The following is a 12052-nucleotide window of genomic DNA, read 5'->3' on the forward strand; positions in this document are numbered from 1 at the left end:
ATTTCTTATTGATTTCAATAGGAGTCAAATTTCATTCTCCACTTCCAAATCCAAATTAAAGTCTGGAAATTTTAATTGTGTCTGACTTTTTGTATACAAGATTTCTTAGGTTGTTTGCCACTCATATGTATATTTACTTTTACGAAAATGTGAATGGTTTTATTTCTATTTTGATTTTTAAAACCGTAAAAAAAAATTACTTATATATATATTTTTATGTATTATTACTTATATATATATATATACTTACAGTATAGATACAAATATGTTCTTTGCCACTATAAGAACATTTATGTTCTAGTATCACTCATTTTTTAGGATAGCTAAATATTGGCAAGAAGAGCAGCAATTAAATATTATGTGGAAAAAATGCACAGCACACTTTGCTGTAACTCTTTGCATCAGGAAGGGCTAACTATACCTTGTCTGAGCAGACAGCAGTCCACTAACCCAGACCTTCCCAAACCCATTAGTTTTTTCCTCCCCTAATTAAAAGGTTGTCATCTGTAAGAACCAAACACCAACAGAGAGTATAAATTACCATTTTTGCCTGTTGCACATCTGACCAAAATAGTGGTAGTATGTGTAGAGATCTGGCGACAGCAGGCCTTTTCAGACTGTATCACCTTTGCCACGTTGCCATGAAGTGCATGCTGTGTGTGGCACCTACTTGAAGAATAACACAGAAAAAAACTGTTTGGGGTTTGGGGGGTTACTTTTGTGTACATCAGTTCTAGACTCCAAATCACTTCAGTCATCAACAGTGAAAAGATAGAGGAAAGGAATTGCATAGGCCAGGACAACTGCCTAATACCCACTTGCATCCACTTCACCCTGAAACAACCCATTAACTTGTGTCACCAAATGATACAGATGCTCTTAGCAAACATGGAGCTACAACAAGGCCATTATTTATCAGCCTCAGTACTAAAAAATTCTGGCAGTTCTGCAGCAGTGGATAACTGCAACAGTGGAGGGTTATTCATAGCAGCACTCACAGCACTCATTCCCAGTGAATTAAAAGTAAGGACTACTTCTGAGTTATCCATACATACAGCTGATATGAATCACCATACTGGTTTAAGCTAATGCTACTTGTTATCTGACCTGAAGGGATGGTTCACTTCTTTCTGGGTACAGTCAAATGAAAGAGGCATCTGCAGACAAATGTGTATGTGCAGGTATGCCCACATGCCTGCATGTACTAAGGATGCACTCTTTTCTCAGCTGGGTTGATTTTCCTCCTTGCATTTGAGTTGGCCTACCTTAGATACAACAATACATATGGAAAGCAGGAAGGCAAATCTGTGTAAGACATGATAATGAGGCAGGGCTGTATGGAGGGATTTAAACACCTGTTTAAATGTTTGCTAAACTGGATTGAAGTTTCCAAATTACGTTGCTAGTAGTGTAAGGAAAGGCACTAATTGAAATGGCTGCAGGTGTGAAGACTGAAAAATTCTGTTTGAAGATCCATGAAGAGAAGCAGAGCAGAAGGGAGGCAAGCACCATAACTCTAAAAGGGACTCCAAGATTAAAAAATGTTTAGAATGGCAGAGAAATGGAGATAAAGATATGTTTACCACCCTACTATCATAAACAGTAACCTGTATATTTTCTTGGTGTGGTAAAAGTATATAGTACCTTTCTCTAGGTACCCTCAGAAAAGCCCCTGAGAAGCCTCAGTACAATTAAGGCTGAGGTAGCATGAAAACTGTTGGCATTCTGAGGGTCAGCAGTTCTCCAAAGGACTTTGGGCATATGTGGTAGGACCAGATTTCCGTAACAGCAAAGACACATAGCAAGAAAGTACAGCAGAAAAGCTGGAGGAAAAACACGGCAAGGGCAGACAAGGAGAAACCAAAGCCCACTGGACAAGCACAGGTAATTGATGGGTATCCAGGTCAGAGCAGATATTGGAATGGAGAAAAATGGTCAGCTATGAGGGTCTGTGGAGAAATCACACATCAAGAGCCCAATCTCAGAACTGCCCAGTACTCACTTTGAATTCAGTTTCAAGGAAGCACTGGTGCCAGGATGAAGAGGTAGAGGAGAAATGCCACCGGCAGAGACACAGACACAGCTCATGAAAAGATAGAGGAAAAAAGGATGCTGAAGCCACCATAAAGCCTGAGAAGGTCTGCTGCGGCAATAAGTAAAGCAGAAGGAAAAATCCTTCTAAGTGTACTGAAAACAATTAGCCTTACTACCCAGTGGCAACAGTAGGGCTGTTGTTTCCAGCTAGTTCAAGTGACAGAACATCTGAGACTGACTGAACACTATCATTACAGTCAACATGTTAGCACTGGATAGATGTTGATTGTCTGCTGTTTTTATTCACTTGGATTAGGATATGAAAGAGTAAGGATCCATACTGTTACAATACTATCATGCGCCACTGAAGACACTGACAGCAATGTGTCTGTTCTAACAGTTATTACTGACCACCATGAACTGTAATTATCCTTAAACAAAGACTAGCAGCATTATATCTGTCTAGGACTACCAATACAGTGCAATAACAATGCTTTATCCTACTAAAGCTGCTCCTCTAACCAAGTGCAAGAAACTTAACCAGTAAATGCACAACTTTGCTTTGAACAGTGTGCAAATACTAAGCCTGCTTTTGAACTGCACCTTACCAACGTATGCTTGACCGGAACTTCTAAACCCGAAGAAATCATTTGTTTAGCTACAAGCAAGAGGACTGTATGCAGCAACAAAATCCATTAAGTGCAATTAAACTGAAAACTCAACAGTTAAGGCAAAAGTAAATCTACAACAGAAAATTTTGTATCAGAATACACACACGTCTGTAATGTAATACATATACAGACCACCAGGATGAGAGTCAAATGAGAGAACAGAAGGATATTGGGAGGTTTCAGCATAGTGATGCATAGCTATATGGTAATGCTCCCGGATTAATACTCTTTCTTACCTTGACAATACCATTTTTATTTTGTGTTTACTTTTTTTTTTTTTTTTGCCAAAACAATAGTTGGGTTTTTTTTAAGGAAAATCAAACAAATATTCTGCTAGATAAGCACTTCCTACATGCGCAAATAAAAAAAGTATAATCTATATTTAATTGCTAAATTAAATATATAATTTATATTTAATTTCCTAACCCTTTGCAGTATGCAGATGGAAATGTGTATGCAACTATTCCACACAAGCTTTCAGTCACACAAACTAACACCTGCCCTCTGCTGTCCAAGATGTAAACAAAGTTGGAAGGAGCTTTTCCATTCTACAGAGGACATTAATTCTCTCTAGAGCATTAGCATCTACAGGCAGCTGCACAACTTCCCAGCAAATCACAGTCACAAATGGAATAAGGAGAATGAAAAACTTACATGTTCCTGCAAGGCCACAGATAATTGGTTTTGGCTGGGATGGAGTTAATTTTCACCACAATGCCTAGTAGGGGGCTGTATTTTGGATTTGTGTTGCACAGAGGGTTGATAACACACAGATGATTTTGTTACTGCTGAGCAGCACTTACACAGAGCCAAGGCCTTTTCTGCTTTTGCTGTGGCCATGCTGGGGAGGAAGTTGGGGGTGCATGGGAGGAGACACAACCAGGACAGGTGACCCCAACCGACCAAAGGGATATTCCAGATCAAGTGACATCATGCTCAGGATATAAGGTGGGAGAGAAGGGAAAAGGGGAGAATACTTGGAGTGATGGTGTCTGTCTCCCCAAGTAACCATTAAAAGTAATGAGTCCTGCTGGGGAGGAGATGGCTCAACACCTGCTTGACCTTGGGAAGCACTGAATGAGTTCCGTGTTTTGTTTTGCTTGTGTGCACAGTTTTTGTTTTCCCTATTTAACTGTCTGTATCCCAATCCACAAGTTTCCTATCTTTTGACCTTCCAATTCTCTATGATCCCATTTTTGGGAATGAGCAAGTAGCTGTATAGTGCTTGGTGGATGGCTGGGGTTAAACCACAACACTATGTTACAACAGCAAGCTGTTGAATGTGGTATCTCATCAAAAAGACTACAGTTTAAGAGGGCAGAAATGTGCTGCCTGAGTGTCTTGTCTGTTCAGAAGCACAGAGTAATGATCAGCAACCCAATTTCTATTGCTGCTTCAGCTTTTTGTGCTCATTAAAGAAAGCAGTCTATAAAATGTCATCAGTAGATAAACCACCTTGCTCAGTCTTAGGGTGGTCCTTTGCAGCAGAAATTATCTCTTCATCACTTAAGGAAAAGAAGGGATACATACTGCCAGGAAAGGTGATGCACATGACATATAAGCAGTGTAGGGAGGATCATATGGCTGGTCTTTCTGTAGTTATGCCTAAAAAGCAGCTTGTAATTACAAAACAGCAAACACATCCAAAGGATGACTTGAAGAAACCCCCAGGTAAATTACTGTAACTAGATAATCAAAAATAAAGAGGCTGTTTCAACTTTTCCCTTTTATCATTAAATTTTTACTTCAAGATAAAAAAATTTGAAATTTCTCAGTACAGCAGATTCCCATAATCCAATTAATAAATAAGCACTGGTTAAACCAGCAGAATATTCCTTTGACATCACTAGAGATGTAACCGAACCTCACCAAAAGAAATACTTTTTAACAGCTGTTAAGAGCCTTTTGGGGAAAGACACTGATTTTCTAAACCATCATTAATTTGTTCATTTTGAACAGAACTTTGGCCAAAGAAAATTAAAATTAGATCCTACCATAAAAGTATCCTTTACACATAAATCATGACTATGAGATCCATGACCCTTTAGCCTGTTTTTCACTCCTTGGTTACCTCTGCAACTGCTCAGTATCCTCTATCTGCATATAATTGTTAGATCAACAGCTAATGAAACCACTGACCAAATTCAGCCAAAACTACAAAGAAGGGCAGATTTGGAAGATGCTAAGTAACAACACACTCATGCAATAAGGAGGAAGAGAAAAAGGTGAAAATTAACCTATATCTCCAGAAAGAGAGGCATCATAGTATTAGCCTGCATTTCTTAAAGTCTAACATTTTTAATAAATATGCTTTATATATTATCTGTATCACAAAAGTTCACAGATAAATGTCAAGACACTGGCAGTATAACCCACACGGTTAGCAGAAGTTGTTTTGCTGTCATTTAATTGGAGCAAAAAGATTTTCTATATGCCACAGAGCAGCATTTACATTTGAGATCAAGAATCATAGGCTCATTAATGATTTTCTAATAAAGGTTTGAAACTTTAGACCACATTTTCCTTCCTCTGAAATCCCAAGACTGCTCATAATGCCCATAATCTATCTCACAAAGCATGCAAAGCTGTCTGTCACCCATATCTCCATGCAGACTGGACTAAAAGTGTTACAAATGCTTAAGAGACATTTGACCGTACTGTGGCACATCACCATACTTCGGCACACTTGTTTTTATTATGGTTATCTCATCTAATATCTCTCATGCTAACACCCCAAAATTTAAAATCTGAGTTTGCCAAGTTCCACATAAAAAAGCAATTATAACCAGTTCAGTTCATCCTTCAGACATTCATCTCACCATGACTGTGGTTCTTGTCCCTAGATAGAAGATACACCTCATGATTTCTCACTAGTTAGGCAAACCTCAACCACAGGTCCAGATATTAAGCTGCACACCCATTTCAACAGAACTAAATATGATACTGTGCAATTTGCAGTTTACCAACTGGCTTAAAGTAAGCTTAACAGTTAATAATTCCTAGAACAAAAGGTAAAAAGGAGCTGCTGTTAGTATCTTCTCTATTCTTTTGTTTAACACAAGGAACATGTCTTCTGTGAGTGAATTCTTCATTAGACTAGTCAGTTACTTTCAAGGAAAATATCTGGTGTTTATGAAAACTTCAGAAAGGCTGTCACAACTCTAGGTGAATTGCTGCTGTAATCAGTCACCCAATTGCTTACTGTTTGTAAGCAAAGCACAAAACAAAATCACTGCACGTTACACTTTTGAGTCTGTTCTTAGCATGGGGAGATAAGGTCAGTATAAGGTATAGATTTTCTGGGTAATTCTTAAGGCTTAAATCAATCATTAGTAGCTACCAGTGCTGAGCATACTCCTACATTATGCAGCCTGATGATGCAGACAGATATGCTCCCACATGCTGTGATTCATGCAGTCCAGTCAGAAAATTCAGTAGCATTATTCAACAAGCTGCAGTTAAGGTACTCTAATACTGGCTTTTCTGCCATTGTCTTCTAAAATACAGTCATATAATAAATATTCTTAGTATAAGAATATTTATTTGGTGAACTTCTTGCATTCAGAGCAAGTAGATGAAATATGTTTATAGACTTTATTATATACATATACACATGCACACACATGATTTTCTCGCTCTCTCTGTCTCTAGCCAAAATAAAGAAGTTAACAGTTTATTTCCAAGGCTGTTCCTTCTCTTAGTGTATATATTGACTCCTACTATGCCTGCAGTTTTCCTTTAATTTGAACATACTTTGTAAAGATCAAGTAGCAAACACTGCAGGTGTTTTATATAATTCATTTTTTTCCTCATCACTATGCAATACTGCATGATGGGAAACCATGCATATATTTTGGCTTATTAATTAATGTTGCTTCCCCTAATTCTCTCCTGAAAACGTATTGCCATTGCAGAATGCCTGTGTTAGTATTTAGAGCATATCACACACTTCAGACTACCTCTTGGAATTAGCAGTCATATTAAACCAACTTTAATTTAATTAAAGACAGTGTTAGATTAAAAAATATGCAGCAGTTAGGGATGCCGGGTTTTTTTCCTCTTAATTTGGAGTCACATCACATCAAAATCAACATTTGATTCCTGAGACATTCAAGTGTACTTGACATGGAGATTGATTCTGGTGTTTGTATGGTTAATCTGCTGAGTCGTGACTACTTGTAACTGTCAAATTCTCTCCAAGGACAAATAATTAAAGCTTCTGGAAGAATAAGCACACAGGAAGCAGTGGAGATTGGATGTACGTAGGTGTTGAGGGCATTAATTTTTATCCAATCACTGAATAAAAAGCACATTATTCATGCAACCTTGTTCATTCACTGCTACGTGACCTGCACCACAATAGACGACTGCAGCATCTAGTGCTGAATTCAAGGCATTCAAGGCAATGAGGAAAGGACTCCAACAGTATCAGCACAGAAGAGCAAAATGCTGCAGTGTAGGTGTAGTGTGCAGCCTTTGGTTAATTCTTTAGCTCTTATGACTAATGCTAGAGTGACACAAAAATACATTTTCTCATTGAATATTTTTCTTTGGGTGCAGTAAAAATAGCAAATATTAGCCTTAAAGTAGAAAGACCTTTCTTTTCACTTTCTTTTCAGCAGGTATTTCCCACATGTCAATGACAACTATCAGATAAAAAATCCAAACTCATAGCAAACAACAAACAAAAGAATTCATTATTGGTGAAGAAAACAAATGCAAAGCCTTGTAGTATCTGTGGTACAAAACTTTTGACACAAACTATTTCAATAAAGTGAATACTGAAAAGTGTAAAATCTACAAAGCAGTTTTAGCTGTGAAGTTCAAAAAAGCCTGTTATAAGTTCCTGAAGGTTTTTAAAGCACAAGAACAGCTCCCTGTTCCAAAATAGATTCCTCCACCTTCACATTGCTATTCCTGTCCCATGTTAACTCACTACAAATTCTATCTTTGCCTTGATGCTTATATGTTTGCCAACTATTTTTACATGTAATTTTTATTTGCTTGACTATTTGTATACCACATACAAAGGTGAAACTATAACAAGACTCTAGTGAAAAATCAACCCATAAATGCTAATAATTTGGGTATCTATAAACCTATATTAAGGTCCATGGTTACTGGAAAGCAAGGCACCTGCTAAAAGTATTCATGTCATCTCCCACAACTACCTACTCACTCTGGCATTTTTAAATACCAGATCAGTTACATCATTCTTAGTAGCAGATGTAACAGCTTCATATCTTATATCCAAGCACAGGCAGAAAATATTTTAACTCTCATTTATAATGAAAAATAATGGTCTTTTAGAAAGGCTTGAAAGCTGCAGAATTCCCTAATGACAAATTTGGGTGTTTGAAATGTTATCAGAATAAAATCTCATTTTATTTTTGCATAAAAACAGAACTCTCCACAGATTTCAAGCATGAGGTAAATTAATTAGGTTTTTATTACAAACCAAAAAAGAAACTGAAAAAGAATCAAAGGGGATTTTGAACCCCCTGTTTTTAAATATATAAAAAAAGTAATTAAAAATATATTACATAAACTGCTACATCTGCAGAAAAAAATGGATGCACATGAGGAAAATAATTAAGGTCCTTACAGTAGGAATAGAGAAAATCATATCTAAGCAGTCAAGAAGAAGAAGAAGAAAATGAAAACAGAAATTTATATATATACTAATGGTTGTAATAGGACAAATTTAATTTAGAAATAATTGGTAAATTTGAAAACAGTAAAGTCCTCAAGCTGTTGGAAAAAACACAAAGTGTTTTATCCTAATGCCAGATTTAGAGAGTTTGGATAAGCTCCTAAAGTTAGAAATACACTTTTCATTGCTATCAGATACACTCAAGAATCAGCATGGAAGTTTGGATAACAGGTCACTCCTCCTCTCCTCCACCTGCATTAAATCTAAGGAAAGCATTTCAGAGCACATGAAGTAGGAAATTGAAAATGGCAAAGTCTGTCCTTTGTGCTCCTCATTGGTCACACTCTTCATTGAAACTCTAGTACAAAAATATATTGCTAGGACAGGACAACATGAGACGTAATTAATCAAAAGAACATAAAATGTTCCTGCGTCCCAGTGATGTAGTACCAATGGTTACCATTGTTGTAAAACATTTGCCTTACATTTTGAAGGAAATTAATCAACATTGTGATAAATCATATTATATAATTAAACATTAATATTGGGAACCAAGATTACTGAGCTCCTAGGTAACATCACATTTGTGTGATGTTAAGAACTGTGTGACATTACTCAGGAGAAAATAGCTTTCCTAATGTCAATAAAGAATGTAATATAATCTCCCTCTGCCATTTCAAAATTGAAAAATTATTAACTGAATAGAAGAGTAACACAGGACTAATTCTTCATTTATCACGGCCAGGTCATAAAATGCTGGTCATACCCATGATAGGTCCATTTCAGGGCTTAGCTCAGGAAAGGTTAGTAACTTGGAAAAAGGACACTGCTGATACTACTGTAAGCCAGATTTTTTGACTGTATATTTTATGGAAAAGTGAACATTCTGTCAATGTTCGTGGCATAGATTTAAAAAAAAAAAAAACCCAAATCAACTTTTAAAAACTGGCTAAGATCACACAGGTTTTATAATTCACTGTTGTAATTTGTGATATTTGTGAAAATTCAATTCCTAGATACCAAGCGGTAGATCAACATAAGTTTTTTTCTGGGCAACAAATAAAGGTGATGAATGAAATCTATGAATGTTTGCTTGCAAAGTTCAGATATGCCAATGAGAATTCGATGTGTTTAAAATAACCACAGAAAGCTATCTCAAGTATGATTATGGAATCTCAGCAGAAATGCAATGTGTCCATAAACAGTAGAACTGTTTTTACCCCGCCCATATATAGCACATGTTTCTGACACGTTCATATGCAGATTGCAGGTGGGAGTTTCCAGGTTCAAAGCAAATTTTTCCACTGAGTGGCATGTTCCCAAAAATTCATTTTCAACCCACCTAATTTTAGGCACTTAGTGAAGGGGCTAAAGTTAGAAACCAAGTCATCCTTAACTCTCTCTACAGCCTATGGAAAAATAGTGATAAAGGGCTGGTAAGACTTTACTGCAGATGAATTACATCTAGTGAATGCCTATTCAGTATTCAGACTGAAGCTATCTGCTTATTAGCAGATCAAATGTTTGAATATTGTTCGGAACAAATAAATTCCATCTAATCATTAAATGAGCTGTATACTTTCTCCCCTTATTCAGTCTCAATAGCTACTTCTGTGAACACCAACTTGCTGGCCTTATAATCATCATTCTTTCTCTGTTTATTATTTTTCTAAATAGATAATTCTTCCTCCTTTTGCCTCTTGTTTCCTTAGGTAGCAAATAAGTAAAATCTACTCTCTAAGACTGTAGCACAACAGATTTGGGTTATTTTTATAACTGCAGGCGAATGAGGAACTTGTCCACCTAATGGCTTAGATTGCATTAAAATTACCCATAGCTCCCAAATATTTTCATTAGTGTTCAATAATTTTCTATTCTCACAGCCAAAACCTCTGCTGGAAGCCTGTGAAGGTATCATTATTTATCAATTTTACTCCAAAAGCAAGATCTCTGATAAAGGATGTGTTGACAGTCACAGTTAAACAATTTTACAGGATGAAGCAGTAAGTATTGGAAAAAGGTAATAGGAAAAATAGGGGCATTTATTGCCTTTTGCATTTCAACTACTTAAAAATATGAACACAGGAAACCATATAGTCAGTGTACATAATGTAACAATACATTTTCCAAGCCAAATATAGTTGACTAAATCAAGGCAGAAACATGGGCTGCAACTACCAAAATAGAACAAAGGAAATGTGGGGGAAAATAAACCAACAAACTCAATCCCACTTGAATTTTAAGTATCTTTATACATAATCTTCTGATTATGAAGTTACAATACATATTTATTAAATAAACACTTTTTTTTTTTTTAAAGGACATATATTCTGAGATTAAAAAAAAATATTCCTGCAGTTTCAGTTCCACTTGCCATCATAGCTGCTCCCTTCCTTGTTACCAGTTTCGATATTCTAGGAAGTCCATACATAAGATCCTCCAGGTATTTGCCTTGCTTAAAGTATTTGTCATGCTTTAATTTGGCGGGGGGGCAGAAAAAGAACAAACCTCATGAAACTTCCCCTTCTTTATTACATCCTATGAGAATCTGAGAGGGAACTCCACAATTGGTCATGCACCAGACCCTTTTTTCACTTGTGCAGGGCCCCAACACATTTATCAGAACTAACTGTGGATATATACAGATATTATAAACACTATTATAAATACTTCAAAAGAGGTATTGTATTTCCTTACTTTCATTGTGAGAAGAAAGCAAAACTTTTGGACATTAAGTAATACATAAATTAATAAATTAGTTAATAAAAATACATTTAATGCAATTATAAAATGGAATATTTCATTTCCTTTATGAAATTTTTACTGCTTACTATTCCCTATGACAGGATATACTTTGTAGAATTATCTAAGACAAAGATCAGAACCAAGTAAATACATGCTTCACTCATTCACAATGTTTTTAAGAAGTCAGTTAACTTCAGTGAAGCCCATTAATTAATAATATGGAAATAGAGCAAGATTACAGGACTTTTTCTCACCTGCTTTATAAGGCTTGTTTTAAACTCAGCAAAGCAAAACATCTAGATTCATTTAAAACCAAGCTGAAATCTTGCTACCATTATCTTTCTCCTAATTCTCACCATTTTCACTATTCATATTTCAGTGTCATATACCATGCACCATAACAGTATAAAAGACACTGCATGAAAATGGAAAGGATAAAAATGAAACACCACCCACAAACACACAAAAATAAACAAACAAACAAAAATCATAGAAAATTTGTACTCAAATAAATTCCCATCCTCTTGAAAGGATGTACCTGGAATGTACAGAGAGTACTGAGGAAGTAAATGCATGGTTTAACCCATAGGCTAAAAAATGAACATATTCTTATTCACCCTTATGACGTGTACATACTCTTCAGCATATCACTGAGAGAAATTCACTGACATTTAAGAATGCAATGAATTTATGCATATAACTCATCTCAAATAATGAAGCTTCTTTCAACGCTAGGATGTGTATGCTAATATTTCATACATACACCAAAGCCAGGACTTAATACTCTATTCAGTACTATGTATAACAGGAGAACACAGAGTATCCGCAGGAACAGAATTAAAGCTGTGTTTTTCCTGATTTTAAAAGGAGGAAGAGAATTTAATTCAAAAAGCCTTTTCTGTCCCTGGCAATTATTTACACTGGGAAAGTATTAGACAGTTGCCTTCCC

Source organism: Hirundo rustica, chromosome Z, assembly GCF_015227805.2.
Source record: "Hirundo rustica isolate bHirRus1 chromosome Z, bHirRus1.pri.v3, whole genome shotgun sequence".
Classification (NCBI taxonomy): domain Eukaryota; kingdom Metazoa; phylum Chordata; class Aves; order Passeriformes; family Hirundinidae; genus Hirundo; species Hirundo rustica.